The sequence below is a fragment of the Castor canadensis genome, chromosome 14 (genome assembly GCF_047511655.1).
Source record: "Castor canadensis chromosome 14, mCasCan1.hap1v2, whole genome shotgun sequence".
Lineage (NCBI taxonomy): Eukaryota > Metazoa > Chordata > Mammalia > Rodentia > Castoridae > Castor > Castor canadensis.
In genome coordinates this window covers 1329735-1347781 of record NC_133399.1, presented here as the reverse complement: position 1 = coordinate 1347781, position 18047 = coordinate 1329735, and the positions used below count along the sequence as shown (strand labels likewise).

At 52.1% G+C, this 18047-nt stretch overlaps 1 protein-coding gene across 16 annotated transcripts in view; it reads right to left on the bottom strand.

Annotated features, from left to right (window-relative positions):
* The window catches only part of Gatad2a (GATA zinc finger domain containing 2A), an 86841-nt gene that overhangs the window by 30657 nt on the left and 38137 nt on the right, over positions 1–18047 (bottom strand). For 4 of the 16 annotated variants that reach the window (XM_074053640.1, XM_074053654.1, XM_074053639.1 and 1 more), the window contains exon 2: positions 15533–15626. The exons of 1 other annotated variant lie outside the window; for it this stretch is intronic. The gene's annotated coding sequence lies outside the window, so the exon portion shown is untranslated. Of the gene's footprint in view, positions 1–8590; positions 8763–11750; positions 12327–12504; positions 12619–15532; positions 15627–17880; positions 18042–18047 lie in introns of those variants that run through there. 11 more of the 16 variants (XM_074053642.1, XM_074053643.1, XM_074053647.1 and 8 more) reach the window with 9 other exon arrangements.

The following is an 18047-nucleotide window of genomic DNA, read 5'->3' as shown; positions in this document are numbered from 1 at the left end:
AGGTAGAGCCCAGACCCTGGGTTCAGTCACCAGCACTGCAAAAGGTGGGGTGGAGGGACAGAGAGGGTCAGGGCAGGGAGGAAAGGAGGACTTCAGATGCTTTTTCCTACCTCCATCTCACCCCATGGCCACTCACTGGGCCTCCACTGTGCAGAAAGGCTGCCCTCCTAGGGGATCACAGCTGAAGAACTAAAATGACCAAGAGTGTCATGTGGCAGCACCTTGGGACATAAGGAGCGGTCAGAGCATGCCCAGGATCAGGGCCAGGTGGGAAAGGGCAACATCAGAATTCAGTCCTGAAAGAGTGGCGTGCCAAGTGGAATACCATTGGGGGACAGTGTGGTGCTGCCTTCCTGCACCTTGGAGGAGGGAAAGGGAAGGGCTGAGCATAGGGCACCCATGACGCCACCCAGGAGAGGAGGGTCCACCTTGTTGTAAGGATCACCTGGCTGGAGGACAGCTGGCCAAAAAAAACAGCTGGGGACACAGGCTGGGCTGCATGAGCAGTGTACTCTGCAGATGTGCCAACACCTGGGCACAAAGGGAGGGGCTGCTTTGTTGTTTGTTTCTGCCCGATAAGGATGAAACTGTCATTATCTAAGATGGGGAAGTAAAGTCAAGAGGCAGCTGGACACAAGGAGCACAGAGCCCTGCCTAGGCCAGCCTGGGTTCTTAAGGCAGCAAGGGATACCCTGTCCTGTCAGACAATGACAACAGCCGGGTTCCAGGAGCCACCCTTGCTAGCATCAGGCAAAGCTCAAACTCCAGACACATACCGCTGGGTGGCTCCATCAGGCCTGTACCTGGGCATGACCCTCAGAGCACATCTGCTCCCCAGGGGGCCACGCCATCTCTCTCTGGGGCCAAACTTATCTCCTAACCAGGAGCCCTGTCCACTCTCCCCATGGCAGAACAGCCCGAGGAAGCACCCAAAGCTACATCCCTGAGCTGCACCCCCTTAGTGGCTCCCCTCCTTAAGTCAAAACCAGGCAGCTCAGGTGGAGGTGTGGCCCACATGGTGGAGTGACAGCTTTGCAAGTGCAAAACCCAGTTCCTCCCTCATCCTAAAAAAAGAGAATAAAATTGATGGGTGACGGCAGCTCATGCCTGTAATCCTAGTTACTCAGGAGGATGGAGGTTTGAGGCCAGCCAGGGCAGATAGTTTTCGAGATGCTATCTGGAAAAAACCCAACACAAAACAAACCTGGCAGAGTGGTTCAAGGAGAGTACCTGTGCAGCAAGCGTGAAGTCCTGAATTCAAACCCCAGTACAGAGAAAAAAGAAAGAAAGAAAGAAGGAAAGAAGGGAAGGAAGAAGGAAAGGGAAGGGAAGGGAAGGGAAGGGAAAGGGAGGGAGGGAAGGGGAAGGGAAAGGGAGGGAGGGAGGGAGGGAGGGAGGAAGGAAGGAAGGAAGGAAGGAAGGAAGGAAGGAAGGAAGGAAGGAAGGAAGGAAGGAAGGAAGGAAGGAAGAAAAAAAGGCCAGGAAGCTCCATGAGGTCTAGAATGTCTACGGAGGGGGCCCAGAGAAGCCATACCTGGGTGCTGTGTGACAGGCAGAACAGATACAGCAACCTGTCTTGGTGGGCCTGAGCCACTTCCAGAAAGAAGTCATATCCAAAACACCACCTCTCAACTTTTAGACATCAAACCTCATTAAGGCCAAGTACAAAGAACAAAATTTAACTTGGGAAACTGAAAAATGACCCAGCAGGGTACGGCCACACAGAGCAGCAGAGCAGAGTACAGAGGAGCCTCAGCTTCGTCTGTATGTCTGTCACCTGCTTGCTGGCTGGCTGGAGGCTGCTCAGCCATCCTCTGAGCCTCAGTTTCCCCATTCCCACCTCACAAACCTGCTATGTGAAGACATGGAATGATGCTGGAAACAGCCTGAAGGAGAAAAATGAAGAACAACCTAGCAACAGTCACACAGCTTTTAAAATGTTCACCACCTGTAGAGAAACAACTGAAAGAAATGACTCAAACCAAAACTGAAGGAGCTGGATTCAATCAGCAGCAGTCCTTTTGAGGAGTGGATTATTAAGAAACTTTCACCTTCTGCAGCAAACATTCCTGCAACGTCTGACTTAACAGTGACTACCTACCAGACTTCTACACAAAGGAAACTAAGGTTAAACAAGCAAGCTAGGGGCCAGGGCTGCAGCTCAGGAGCATAGCCTGGCCTGGCGTGCACAAGGCCCTGGGTTCCACCCAAAGCACTAAGGAAAGAAAAGGAAGAAAACTAGATAAACTATCGCCCCAGTTGCTGAAGTGCAGCGTAAGCTGGAAGTGGAGGTTACACGGGAGGAGGCCCAGCTGCAGCAGGTAGGACAAGAACACAAGATGAACGCAGAACCTTCAGGGGGCCAACAGAAGTCGCCCTTCCCACTTTCTATTGGAAATGTCCAGGGAGCCTGAAAATCCACCTCATGGGGCTGGAGGTGTGGCTCAAGCAGTACAGCGCCTGCTTTGCAAGAGTGAAGCCCTGAGTGCAAACTCCAGTTCCACAATCAATCAATCAATCAATAAAACAGTCCACCCCATGTGCCATATGCTCCTGACTCAAGCTCTGAACAGTAAACTCAGCCCCTTGGTTCATTGCCATGGACACCTTCTATGTGGGCACCAGCCCTGAGGGGCCAGCACAGTGACCCAGAGCCAAGGCTACAATGGGGTGCAAAGGCATAGCTACAGCCCCCGGGGCGCCCAGCAACTTCTCTCTCATGCTGAAGTCTCCAATGGCAGCTGCTTTCACTTTCACTTTCAGTAAGCAGCAAATACTGATGGCTGGGAGTTAAACCCACACTTCTGTAAATGAGCCTCACAAAGTGTGGGGTTCCTAGGACTTCCCTGTAGCTCAGCCAACAAGTAAAGAGTCTCCATTAAAGACTCCTGGGCCCTGGCATGTGGGATGGACTGACACAGCTCCTCCCACGCTGAGGCCAAGGCGGGACCAGGTGGGGAAAAGAAGTCAAGCCCAAGAAGGAGGCCCTGGTGAATCCTATGCTAAGGGTTTTCTCAGAAAGAAAACAAGTCTTACTGTGCACTGCCCAAAGCTGGATTGTAACCGTAGCGGTGTAAGGGTAAAGTCATGCCAGAAATATAGGCATTTTCCCTCTCATACATCATTAGGCTGGGCAACTAGGAGTTCTCTGGGACTTTGAAGACCCTGGAAAGAGAAGATGCAGGAACACATCTCCCTCGAGTGGTCCTAGGATGTGCCAAATGCCTTTCACCCATGCCAGAGAGGAGAGCTGCCACTCACATCAGAGCCTCCATGAGCAGAAGACTAGTGTGTATCCCTGCAAAATGAGGATAAAGTCAGGCTGGGCTAGGCTGAGCCTAGGCCTTCCCTTTCACGTGAGCACTTTGATGAGCTGTGGGATGCAGTCCAAAACGGCCTTTGGTTAAGTCACGTTTACGTTTCTGGCTTTCACCTTGAACGGCAAGCACACACCAGTGTGCGCATATGCAAGGAGCAGGGGGAAGAGGACAGAGGAGCTACCCGCGGACACCTCCATGCGGTCACACTGGACAGAATGCAGGACTATGGAAGAGGTCATGGGGAAGACCCCAGAGCCAAAGGGGTATGTCCACCCCCATGCCCCCCAGCGCAGACACTCAGGATGCCACTGCTGCCCACCAGGTAGCAGGCTCATGAGAGCAAGGACACCTCATCAATGTCCCTGGTATGTCGCCAGCCCTGCAGTAGGTCAGCACACAGTAGGGGCACAAGCAACATGTGACACACGAGCAGATGCCACCATCAGAGAGGGACCAGACTGAACCTTTCAGACTCCAGTCCAAGCTTACTGTGGCTCTGGTATTAAGAAACATGGGCAAGATGCCCACTAGCAACTGAACATTCACTCCACCTACAGGGTGAATACAATCACCAGCTCCCAGTTTAAAGATGGGAAAACTGAGGCATGGCCAGGTCACAGAGAGGGTGAAACAGTGCTGGGGGTGCAGTCTGTGCCCCTGCAGGCAGAGCCCTTCAGCATATTCCCCAGCATCAGACCCGAGTTTCCAGAGGTCCAGAAGGGCCTCCCAAACTGCACCTCAGGTTTGACCTTGCCCCCACGGCCCCCAGCCCCGATGTGATTTTGTAAGCTCACTCTGCTGAGTGTCTTTCAAAGTACAGTAAGTTCTGCAGCAGCACAGAATGTGCGGCATTCCTATAAATTACTGCGGGATGTGAAATCAGCCCATAAAAACACGGAGCTTCCGGGGCAAAGGGCTAAGGGCACAGCCTCCCAGAACTTCTATCACAAAATGACAGGAACCTTTGATAAATGCGGGTACACGGGGGAGGCTGCTGTACCCATATTCAAAGCCAACACAGGCAGGTCCTGTGAAGCCTGCCCTCACCTTGAGAAGACTGGGGCTTGTGTTGGCATGGTGGGCTGTGGGTTTCTGAGCCAACAGGAAGTGCCGGAAGGAGCTGCCTAACTGGTCCCGGAGAGAATGGGTGGTCACATAGTACAGGGGCCCTAGGGGCCTGGGGCAGGTCAGAGGCATGGCATCTTCATATTTGTGTATCAGCAGGTACCCTGTTTCACTGGGAACTATTTCCTGGATTCCCCTAGTTCAAGAGGGGGCAGACATTTTCTTATAGGGGAACAGTCAGTAATTCTGGTCTCTAGGGGTCATTTGGTCTCCGCCCTGTGATTCTGACAACACATACGTGAATGGGTGTGGCTATGCCCAATAAAACTTTATTTACCAAGATAGGCCACCACCTACAGGCCAGTTTGCCAACCTCCAGCCCCAGCCTAGTGCTTCTCCTAGACTGAACCACACAGACACACGGGTGACACCTGTCCCCTGCTCTACCTCTCCCGAGGTACAGATAGTGTTGAACAAACCTGTCTTCCCCAACAAGGTAAACACAGAGCTGACCACGGAGAAGTGGGTTTCAAAAGAGTACTAGAATGAGCAAACTCAATCCAAGCCCAAGTCTCAAAGTTAACTCTTCTGACAAAGCAGAAGATGTCAAGTGCAGACAAGACAGCTTGCTGCTGGGACAATTTCATACCATCCCAAAAGGCTCACACACTTGCAACTCAAGACAAATAGGCCTCTCATAGAAGGAAGTTATGTGCTATAAACTCGATTACTGCAGCGATGAAACTTTAACCTAGAACAAGTGCTTCCTACGGTCGTGCTGAGCGTCAAGCCAAGGCTCTAGGGAAGAGCATGGGGCTGAGAGGGATGGGTGGACTGTGTGACCTCAACACACGAAAGCAGGTCTCCAGAGCTCTGGAGCCCTGGTGAATGCACTGCAGTGGGACAGAGCTTCGCTTCAGGGCCGGGTGCACCAGGCTATCTAGGACCACCAGCCTTTGGCTGTCTGAGCGAGGGAACCCTGAGAACGCTTTGCTGGGCTTGGGGGGGAGAAAGCAGCCAGGTGCATGGGGACAGGTGCACACATGCATACACACACACCCTGGTCCCTGCCCTGCACGTCACTTTCCCACCCAGGGTTCTGTCCTGAGGGGTGGATCGAATCCCAGAACAAAGTCACTTCAGGGCTAGCGGCCTCAAGATGGTGCACTGAGCCTGCAGCTGCAGCCCTATGGCTCGGCCCCAGCAGAGGACTTACCCCAGGCACAGGCTCTGTCCAGTCAGCACCCTGATCCTTCATTCTGCCGACCTCTGGTCCTAGTCAGTGGGCACATCACTTTGCCCTGAGTCAGGTGGGGGCCCTGCATCCTGTTCAGCCCACACTGAGGCGATCTGGACTTGGGAACCACACATGGGTTTTCTAAGCCTTCTGCCTGGTGCTGAGAGGCCAACACAGCCACCAGGCAGATGCCCACTTTACAAAAACAAGAGGCATGACCCACAAACTCTTCTGTCCTGTGGAAGGGGTCTAACTGCTCTTTTTCAAAGGCTTCTTCCCCATGTGGGCAATGTCACTTTCAGCCTGCAATGGCCACGGAGAGGCTCCTGAGCAGAACCTGAACAGCAAACTCTCAGACATGCCTGGATGGCAGTTTCTGGGGAAGCCAGAGGTGGCAAGAAGAGAGGGATGTGGACAAAGGACTCACAATGCCTGTGACTGAAGAGCGTTTGACCCTGCGGGACAGTCAGACAGCAGACAATGGGACACCAAGCAGCTCTAGCATACCAGGGTAGCTATGCATGGAGGAACCTTCCCAACACACATGTACTCATACTCACACATACACATACGTGCATATTTTCATGCCCCCCGCCCACTGCAGAATCTTGTCCAAATATCTCTGAATAGGTAGTGCACCGGTGGCTCATGCCTCTAATCCCAGCTACTCAGGAGGCAGAGATCAGAAATATCGCAGTTTGAAGACAGCCCAAGCAGATAGTTCATGAGACCCTATCTAAAAAAGTCCCATCATCCAAAAGGGCTGGTGGTGTGGCTCAAGTGGTACAGTGCCTATCTAGCAAGCATGAGGCCCTGAGTTCAAACACCAGTGCCACCACCAGAAAAGAAAAAAGTCTCTGAACAAAGTTCTTTTTTCCTTTTTTTAGAGGCAAGGTATGGAACCCAGGGCTTTGCACGTTCTAGGCAACTGCTCACCACTGGGTCACAGTCCAGCCCTAGTAAAGGTCATTCCTGTGTTCAGAGCAGCTAACCCCATCTTGACAGTCAAGAAAATGAGATGGCTAAAATGAGACTGGGTAGAATACCACCCACTTGTGAAGGGGTACAGGAGCCCAGCCCTCAGTCTCCTGTGGACTCCTGCCCACTTCTTCATTTCCACTCACTTCTGTGGCCGAGTTGGAGCAACAGGACACCTGTGAGTCACCAGAATTACAGCCTTGCCGTACCTACCACTTCATGCTGAACACACACAGAACCTGCAGTGTCCAGGGAAGCCAGAGATGATCCCTGACTGTTCAAGGAGCCTGGCCGGCCTCTGAATGCCTGGGACACATTCTCCTAACTCAAAGCCCACCTGGCACTTGGGGGAGAAGGAGGAGAAGAAGAAAAGGGACTGGAGTGCGTGCAGCTCAGTTGTGGCCCGCACAGTTGCCTACTATACACAAGGCCTTAGGCTGTACTCCTGGCACTAGGGGAAAAAAAGTCAAACTTTGCTGGTTAAATTCCAGCATGCAAGTTACATTTAAGCCTCTGCAGTGGAGGGCAGCTGGTACCTGCTCACTCCAGAACTGTGTGGAAACAAAGCAACTTCAGGAAAAGTCACCTCTAAAAAATGGATGGATCACTGTCCCCAAGGAGGCTCTTGCTTCAGTAACAGCCCCCCCCACCCCCCCACCCCCGCCGCTCCCCACCACCGATGGTGCACCCAGTCATAGGGATGCACAGTGCCAGGCCTGGGAAGCCTATTCCCCAGACCTCCAACTCCCCGCCTGGAGTCATTTGGGAAAAAAAGGAAAAGTGTTACCTTCCCTCAGACACAGCTGGTCTCCTGACAACTTCAAAACAAGGAATGGCACCAACTGCAACTCAGCCTGGCCACAGGAAGGCTCCACGCAGATCACTGGCTTGCTCCTGCGCCTCAGCCTGCCCTGACTGCTGTGCCTTCACCCCCTTTCCTGCTAACAACATCTCTAAGTCACATCAGACAACAAGAGGAAGAGCAGCTGACCCTCACAGGTTCCAGGGAGAGAGACAGGTGGCAGGTAAGTGTCTTCAAGAGAACCAACAATTCCCAGGGCTCTAGTGGAGTTTAAGGCTAGGCTTCTATAGCTGACATCTCAGAAGTGCTGAGCACCCAGTGCTGGAAGTAGCACATGTGGCCGCCTGAGCCACCAGGGGCTGAGTCTATGCCCGTACCCAAGCCCTCAGCTCAGGGAGAGAAACAGATATACACACAAACAAAAGTGCCACCTGGGAGGGGGATCTGAGCAGTTTAATCCTCCCCAGGTGAGTGGTGACCAAAGCCCTGGACTTGGGGCATCACTGACTGGCCCAGCACATCCTGTGGGAAGGGACCAGCTCTCTGTCCCCTTCCAGCAGCCATTTCCCTGCCATCTGCCATGCTCACATCAGGAAATGGGAGGCCTTAACCCTTGCAGGCCCGCATCCTGTAGGGCCCAGCCTTGCTGCAGCCCTGCCAACCAGCTCCACTAAGGACCCAAGGGCCAGAAAGACCTCCATTCCTGACAGGATACACTCTTGCCATTTGGCCACTTTGATCAGGCACCCAGCAAAGGGGTGCTATGTTGGCAGTCAGGGACTAGCACGGACACCCTCGTCATGTCACTCCTTGCCAGCATCCTGCAGCATCATAGGTCAGGGAGCCGTGGGTAAGCCGCTTCTCACAAAGGCACAGTGTCACAGCCCGCACAGCCCGAAGAGCCACACAGAAACTCTACTGCCCCTTCTGTCCGTAAGTAAAAACCTTCTCTGGGGTGGGGTTCTGTAGACACCTATGCCACCTCCTATCAACAGTGGAGCTGAGCTGCCACATGAGGTGTGCACACAGGGAGGGTAGAAAATTGGTGCTCCTTCAGTTAAAAGGTGCTGCACAGTAAGATCGGAGCCATGCCCTCACCCTGCCCACAAAGCCTTCTGACCACCCCAGCCACCTGGCACCCCCCCTCCCCCTCCCCACCATGGTTTCTGCAGCTCAGGCCACACTAACCTCCTGGCAGAAAAGCCAACCTCAAGGCCTTTGCACCTCTGCTCCTGCCTGAAGGGTCTTCCTTTGGGTCTCAGTTGCTTCTTTACTCTTTCCATTTATTCACTTGGCCCCACTGGTGCACTCCCACCCGCAGGAGAACAAGGGACCGCGCTCAGGTGGATCTCACCAGGGCCTGTAGTTTCCAAAAAAGAACTGTTACAACTCAACAACAAAAAGGCAAAAAAAAAAAAAAAAAATTCAAAAATGGCCAAAGACTTAACCAGACATTTCTCAAAGATGTGGAAGTAAGCAATAAGAACAAGAAAAGGTGCTCAGTATCATTAGTTGTTAGGGGAATGCAAATCAAGAGCACAGTGAGCTAGCACTTCACACCTACCTAGCTGGAGAAATTAGCACACTCACAGTTGCTGGGGTCAATGTAAAAAGGCCCTGTGATGGGGAAAGCAGACTGCAGCTGCTCAAAAGGTGAAGCCATTCCAGCTCTCACATGTGCCCAAAAAGCTGAACGCAGGTGTGCGGTGGTGGACACGGACAGTAAAAGCAGCGCTATTCACAACAGGCAAAAGCAACCTGAATGTGGGTGTACAGTTGGGTGGGAAAGCCAAACATGGTGTATCTGACCCGTGGAGTACTACTCAGCTATAAAGAGGCATAAACTCTCATCCACTGGGAATGAGCTTTGAAAAGCCATGTGACATTAAAGAGCTCAGACACAAAAGGCTTGTCCCATCCTATTTCTGTGAAATGCCCCAAAGCAGCAAATTCATGGGGACAGAGGGCAGACGGCAGTTGCCAGGGGCTGGGGGAGGCAGAGTGGAGAGCGGCAGCTGATGTAGATGGCTTTAGACTGTGGTTGTGGGAATGATGATGGCTACACAGTACTGTGAACCATTAAATACCACTGAACCGCACTCTAAAGCTGCAAACATCACCCAGGTTTTTCTTTTTAAATGAAAAAAATCCTAATCCCAAGAGCCACACCTGTCTAGTTGCCAAACAACTAACAGGTAGCGACAGGTTTATTCTGACCCCAACAGCATAGTCAGTCCTCAGGGAAGCTTCCAGCCACCTGCCATGGGCCGTGGGCCATGAGTTCTCACAGGGACAGAGGAGGTCGTGCCAGCCCTCCACAAGGGGAGGACTTAAACTCCCCCTCCCCCCGCCGCAGGCAAAGGCACTGTGCCTGGAGGGGGTGGGGACGAAGGGGCCGACACAGGACACACCTGGGAATTTCATTCATGAGGAGCCAAGACAGAGGAAGTCCCAGACACCTGGGGTCAGATGGGCCACCACCAGAGGAGCAGCATTCAAGCCCAGCGTTGTCGCAGGCTCCATGCTATAGTTTTACTTACACTCACACACTACCGGGGATGGTCCAGGCCTCAAACTCTCGGTGGTTTCACTTGCTCACTAGCCCCAACACCTGCTTTGGTTTCTAAGCAGGGCCACAGTTGAACAGGCCCAAGGACAACCCTGGGGGTTCCAATGACAGTGTTCCCACTCAGAACAGCCCAGGCCCCTGGAGCCTTCTGGGAGAACATGGGGAGTGAGGGGACAGAGGACATAGCACAGGCCCAAGAAATGTGGGGCTGAAGTCTCTCCCGGGTTGTTAGTTGGCTCCCTATAGCACAACTTCGCATGAAACACAGTCATGTTGGTAACCAGCCAACCACCTATTTTGTCCACACTGGATCAGACACAACTGCTATGTGTGCAGGACACCAGTGGGGAGATGACACAGGTCTCATCTTTTTTGTGGTGCCAGGGATGGAGTGAAACCCCAAGGCCTCACACATGCTAGACCAGGGCTCTGCCACTGAGCCTGACCCTCAGTCTTTGACACTGATTAGGGGGAAAAAAAAAAACCAGTTATAGTCAGAGCACTAAGTGGAGAAACACAAGAGGGATAAGAGGTGCCTAAGTGGAGGAGGAAAGTGGTGCCACCTGGAAGATGCCAGTGGCACCCAACTGATCAGGCCAAAGCCAGAGAGTGCAGTCCACCTCCAAGACCCCAGCTTGCTCATCTGTGACAAGGAATGGGCACTACTCCATGGCAAACCCTCTCCACAGACACCATGAAGGGCAGCTATGCTAGCTGTGACTCAGGCCACAGTCCCTCTTAGTGCTTCCAAAACCTCTGCTGAGCTTTTCTCCTTGACCCAAAACCACTTCTAAGCAGCTGGGACTCCAATTCTGTAAAATGCTCTGGACGGTCTGCACTACCACCAAGCTCCCAGAGGGAAGGTCTCAGTCAAACCCAACTTTTAAACAGTTTGTTTTTTCAGACAGAATTTGGCCACGTTACACTCCATCTTGGAGTCCTCCTGCCATAGTGCTGGGAGTACAGGCATGGCCACCTCATCCCACTGGGCTTTAGAAAATCTACCACGCTCACACGAACAGTAAGAGCAGTGTAACTGACAGCATGTGCCCACTGCCAGGCTCCAAGCCATTGGGGTCCAGCCCTGTGTTCTCCATATGCTACCCCCCAACAACCATCCTCTGAACAACCCTTTATTACTCAATGGCAACACCATGCTGACCTCAACAACATAACCACCTGTCAATCTTTGCAGGAGTCCCACCTGGTGAAATCTGGAGCCTGTGCCCATCCCCCCAGTTCCTCGCCACCACAGGCTCAAGGAATTGGGTCGTTTGCCCTGTTCCCCACTGCTGGGTTTTGCGGTGGTGTCCCTATGATGTGATCAGTCTCATGACAGGACTTGTGCACACCCCGCTGGAAGCACATGGTGCCCTCCTTGGAGGTTGGTGGCCACTGATGGTCCCTATCTGGCACCCCAGTTTCAGAAGGTGCCTGCAGAACTACACACAGTAAGGTTCTACTGCTTCGTGTGAGTTAGCACATCACTGGCACTGCGGCCATCTAACTAAAATGGACCCCTGCCTTGCTTCATCACGTGCACGGAACACACTGGCACTGCAGAGGGGCAGTGCTGTGAGTGTGCGCTTGCCGCCACGTGCCCCACTGCAGGCTTGGTCCACAAAGGTGGCGGAATAAATGCAGCCTGCCTTTCCTCGTGGTAGCAACCTTCAGAAAACCAGTTGGTCCCCTAACATCCTCAGAAAGGAATGCTGAGTCTCCTCCTGTCCTTTGAGTGCCAACATGAGCCCCCAAAGTTTTACACATTTTTCTACTTACCTGTTGTGAGATGGGTCTCGCTCTCCTGCCCAGTCTGGCCTCCAAATTGTGGAACTACCACTCGTGTTGTTTTCCAATGCTGTGGGCAGGACCCAGGGACTTAGTATGCAGAGCAAATACTCTGCACTGAGCGCACCTGTTCCATCAATACATCTAACTCTGGCGCTTGCTCTTGCTCCCAACCACCCGGGGAGGTGAGGAATGGCCTGTAGGTCCTTTCTGACGTCACCACTGGTGTATAACCTAAGCGCCAGTTTCACTTAGGAGCGCTGATATGTGTTTGGAGACAGGCTAGCCTCCAGCCTCTCAAGTGCTGGGATTACAGGCGTGTACTGCCATGCCTTGCCTAAGAACTGTGCCATTATATTTGCATTTTCTTTTGTGTTTAAACTTTTGGTCCTTAAAGACATCACTTATTTGTTTTCTCCTAGGACAAACAAGAGCAGTAATATTGGTATTTTTACTATGAACCCAAAACTGACTCCTGAAATCAGCTGTACAAAATTTCAGTTTGGGACTTGGGTGCAGCTCTGTGGCAGAGAGCTTGCCTTGAGGTCCTGGGGTACACCTCCAGCACTGCAAAAACAATAAAGTAAGAGGTGATATGCAAATACACCTGGCATAGGTAAGCGGCCCCACACTGTCCTCTTCACTCTGCGTGCCACTTCACCTAGAAACCCTGTCACCACAGCTCAAAAGACATCCCTCCGCCAAGGCAGAATCCACCCCCTTGGGCACCCAGCCTGAAACACACCTTGTAGCCATTCTTGGCTCTGTTCTTTCTGAGTGTGGCAAGGAACAGTCCTGTCACAATCACTCCTGATGTCTGACAGCATATGTGTGGAAAACACTTCATCAAGAGGAACTGCTGGGGCAAAGGGGAAACTCACAGGTAGTTTTGCTAAATACTGCATATTCCCCTCCCAAGGAGCTGGGGAGCCCCAAAACCCACTCCAGCAGTGCGTGTTCCCACCACCGGACACAAATCCACCTCCGGTGTTTTCTATCAGAAATGCCAGGCTGGAGGCTCACACCTATAATCCTAGCTCCTCAGGAGGCAGAGGATGGCAGTTTGAAGCCTGCCCCCAAGTTCAGACCCCAGTACTACAAAGAAACAAAACAAAACAAAACAAAACAAAACAAAACAAAACTGCTCCAGGGACTCCACAGGATTCCACTATCAGGAAGGCACCATCCACACTGGTCATGGCCATCCACGCCATCCACTCAGTCTGCAGTACACACTCTGTGAAGGATCTGCTTTTCCACACTCACACCCGTTAACACTCAGCCTGTAGGCAGGGTGTCCCTGATGAACAAACAAGACCCCGTCAAGTGAGATCAAGGGCACACGCCACGTCCATGAAGCTGAGTACTCAGTCTGCGCTCTGTGTGCATGGAAATAAACATGAACATGGAGCTGGGGTGGACTGTGTGCATCTCAGGAAGGGAAGGGAAGTGCCAGGAACGGGGATATCCCAGCTGACCACAGGACACAGCTTCAACTAGAAGTTAGTATGGGCTATTACTAAACCAGGACACATCCAAAAGGGGAGCACACTTGCATTCTCTGGAGAAACCCCAATCTGCTTGGGTACTAGGTGGCCTCACGTGCCACAGCGAAAAGTGCACAAGCTGAAATGTTTATAAATCTTGAAAGATGACTCCTGTACTGGGACCTCATCTGTGTGACACTGGGCCTGGTGTGCTGCGACTGCGCTCACTGTCCTTTCAGGTCCCCTGGCACACTGGCAGGGAAGAGGATGACCCCATAAGCAACTCGGGGCTGGCCTTTGGAAGTGTCCTGCTGAATCCCACGCTGAGTATGGTGATGCCATAGCTGTGCCTGGCTGGCGACAGAGAAGGGGGTGGGGCCCCTCCACTCTCCACTGGCTTCCTCCAAGGCACTCCGGCCCCATAAGTGCCAAGCAGAGCAGCAGTGCTGGGCCTGGACCAGAACCTTCAGCCAGCCCCACTGCCCCGACAGGGTCCTGGGCTGCAGAACAAAAGAAAGTCACATATCCCATCTCAACAAAGGAGCTTGAGGCATAAACATAGTTCAAGCCTGTCCTTGTCTCCAAGAGCTCTGGGAGCCCTATGCAGGGTGGGGGACACAGGACTGCTGCCACCATAGACAACAACCTGGCAATTACAGAAGACATTTAATACCAAGATAACACATGACCCAGCAAATCCATCCTAGAAATATACCCAAAAGAACAGAAGGAATGCAAGCACTCAAAACAAAAACGTGTATGTGAGTGTTAAAAGCAACGCTATTCACAACAGACAAAAAGGAGCAGCAACTTGGTCCCTCAACCGACGAATGGGAAACAAAACATGGTCCTGTCTGTACAATGAAGTAGTATTCAGTCATAAAAATGAAGCCCTAGGATCTGGGGATGGAGTTCAGGGGTTAAGTGTTTGCCTAGCATACAAAAGGCCCTGGGTTTGACGCCCAGTACTTAAAAAAAAAAAAGGCAGCGATACATGCTACAGTGTGGGTGAACCTCAAGCACAGACATGCAAGAAGCCCGACACCGAAGGCTACATGGCAATCCCATCACTTGAGAGGCAGAGACAGGGGGATCACTATGAGGTTGAGACCCTGGAAGAGAGAAGAAACAAGAAAAGAAGAGAAGGGTGGGGGGTGAGAGGGAGAGAAGGAAGGGAGGGAGGAAGGGAGGAAGGAAGGACAAAGGTCACATGGTGTGTAATTCCACTGGGAAATGCAGAGACAGGAAGTAGATCACGGATGCCAGGGGCTGGGGGCTACTGCTGTATTGATGACAGGTATGGGGTTTCTTTCTGAGGTGATGGACATGTCTGGAATTACACAGGTGATGGCCAAACAACTCCTGGATACAGAAAATGTACCTATAAATGGATGAATTAAGCCAGGTGCAGGGGTGGCTCCATCCAGAGGCTGAGGCAGCAGGACAGCGAGTTTAAGGTCGGACTGGACTATATAGCCAGACTCTGTCTCAGAAACAAAAATAAAAACCAAACTAATCCCCAGCACTTGTCAAGTACTGTATTCAGCACAGCAGGCACGTTAAGAGTGGCCAAATTTCACCCTGTGTAGCTGGTAAGACACCATTAGAGGAGGATGAATCCCTGGGCGAGCTACCTGCCACCTCTGGGCCAAGTGTATCACAGTCTGCAAAAGAAAGCAGCTGACCCAGGAGGTCACTGAGCTGCCTCAGAGTTCAAGGACGCTGCTCAGGACTATATTCTTCTTGAGGTAGATGGCCCCTGGGCCAAAAAGTCACTGCCGGCTCTTGACGGTGAAAGAGAATCGCTCCCACACAGCTGTGCAGCTTTGCTCTGCCAGATCAGGCAGTCCTTGCAATCCGCCCCCAACCCCCAAGAGCCCCACACAGGCCACCTGAGCTGGCACCGGGTGGGGCGAGGGTGACCACCTCCAAGCACACTGCAGGGCCCCACTCTAGGCAGCGATTAAGGAAAAATTCTAACCATTTAGGGCAGCATTGGGAAATCGCAAAAGAGCTGGAGGGCAAAGGCCACCCGCCAGGATTATCCTCTGCCCCTGATCCTCAGAGGACAGCCCTCTTACTTAGTCCTGGGCTGCACAATGAGTGGCCAATGTGAACGTCATCTTTCCCCAAGCCTCAGCAGCCCCACAAGGACCTGCTTCCCTGTCTTCTCAACGAAGAAGCTGTCGGCTTCAGAAGCAGCACTCAGTTCAGCAGCCAAGGACTGAGGTCAGCTGGACAAGTCAGACCACTTCACTCCACAGATGCCAGACCCTATGCACTCACCTGGCCTCAGGGTCCGGGATGCTGGTCCTACCAGGCGGCCATGAGAGGCAATTTGCTACGTCAAGAGGCAACTTGCATCAACGTGCTGACCAACCTAAACCAAAGGACAGAGAAAGAAGCACTGAGTTTCCAGGGAAGGGTTCAGGAACGCACTAGAACTTAAAATGTCTCTAGGACTGGGGGCACAGCTCAGTGGTAGAGCACCTGCCTAGCGAATGCAAGGCCTTGGGTTCCATTCCTAGAACTGCTGGAAAAAAACAAACAAATAAAATAGGGCTCATCAGGCGCCGGTGGCTCACACCTGCAATCCTAGCTACTCAGGAGGCAGAGATCAGGAGTACTGCAGTTCGAAGCCAGTCAGGCAAATAGTTTTCGAGACCCTAGCTCGAAAAAGTACTCATCACAAAAAGGGGCTGGAGGAGTAGCTCGAGTGGTAGAGCACCTGGTTTGCAAACACCAAGTCTTGTGTTCAAACTCTAGTACCACCAAAAAAATTAAAATAAAAGAGGGTGGGGATGTAACTTAGTGGTAGAGCACTTGCCTAGCATGTCTAAGGCCCTAGGTTCCATTCCCAGAAATGGAAAAAATAAATGTCTCCAACCACCAGAACAGCAAAATTTTAGATGTCCAGGAGAGGTCTGCCTGCTGCGCCGCTTCCGCCATGGGGGGCATGCTCAGGAAATAATCTCTACTGACTCCAAGGTATGAACTAATATGGTGATGGCCAGTAACCACCAACACCTCAGACACCATCTTCGCCACCATCTCTGGAGGCCTGAAGGTGTGAACAGCCATGTGCCTGACTTAAATGATTGCTCCATCACACGATGAACACACAGGTAGATGGCTCAAGGTTTGTCACAACAGTAAGGACATGAATAACAGAAATAGTAACACTAACTAGGTGCCTCCTAGTGCACATCTTGTACCGTTTTATGCCTGTGAATCTCCAAGACAACCTTAGGGGTGATGACAGAATCGAGCCTATTTCACAGCTAAGGGATCTCAAGTACCTGGTGTCAGGAACCGCCCAGGGTCACAAAGTGTGTAGGTAGCACCCAGGGCTCACCTACACTGAGATTCACTACCACTCTTATTTTGCAAGTCCTCCTTTCTTGCTATTCATAAGCTGTGAATTGCTGTGAATACAGAATTCTGAAAGTAGCACCGTGGTCCCCAGCACCGACCCCATGGGAAACCCTCCACCTTTCCAGGCAGTGCTATGTTTGTCCCTGAGGAAAAGGAGAGCACAATGCATCTGGAACAGGCACACTCACCTGCCTCAGGCAGCTCACCTCTAACCCCAGGGGTCATCTCCAGCCCTGGGGAATCTGCTGCACAGACAGGAAAACTAGGGCTCAAGAATGTTCAGGTATTCTGTCACAGAGACAGAATGGCCCCAAGACTGCCACTCAGTTCGTGGGGTCCGACATCCAGGGCTGTGGGCCAGGGGTTAAACCTAGGGAACTGGCTGAGTCCCAGACTCCCAGCAGCTCTGTCCACTGTAGCTTGCCTCCAAGTGTCAACATCACCTCTGTTGTCATTCTTTGCACCCACATGACTGCCAGGAGCTTGCTCTGATATGAAACCTTTATTTTTAAACTGGGTTCACAGCAATTCACGGTTCATGGGTAGCGAGAATTACTCCCACAGGAAGACTTGCAAAGTAAGGCCAGGAGCGAATAGCAGTGGACACCGGAAAGAACTAAGGGCACCAGAAGCACGTGGCACCTCCTTAAGTGAGGCCCAGGGCTGGCCCCAGACACCACCAGGGCTCTAGGAAGAGTCCTTCCTGCACTTTTTGTCTCTACTCAGGCTGGGAAATTTTCACAGTGGATGGCGTTAGTCCTAATTCTCTCTTCATGCAGGCTGCTTGGGGGTGGGGAGCCTGGGCAGCGGCGCCTGAGTGTCCCAAGTACCTGCTTTTGTGCAGGATCAAGGTCAATACACATGGTCCCCACTTTACCATGGTTCAGCCTACTTGATTTCAATTTTACCCTGGTACAAAAACATGCCAATTCAGGTAAAATATATTTCAAACCCTGAATTTGGAACTATTTCTGGATTAGCAATATGTGGCCTTGTGCCTCACAGCTTCCACCTGGCCGGCCCTCCAGTGCACTGTGCCTAAGCTGGAAGGGTGGAGAGGTGAGGCAGTCAGCACACTTTCGACTCCGGAGGTGCGATGGATTTAGTGAGATACAGTTCCCTGTGCCGGAGAACCTCATGCATAAGAAAGCCGGCTGTATTTCTACATACTAGCATCAGCCTCCCAGAACTCAAAACCTCAACAAAATTCCATTTACACTAGCGTACAAGTGTGAAGTGCTTAAGAATAAAAAAAGTACCATGAAGCTGGGCAGGGTGGCTCACACCTGTGGTCACAGCTGCTTGGAAGACTGAGGAAGGAGGAGGGCTTGAGTCCAGGAGTTCAGAGCGGCCTGGGCAAGACAGGGAGATCCCACCGAAACCAACAGTCAACAGAAGCCAAATGGAGAGCGAACCCTTCTTCATG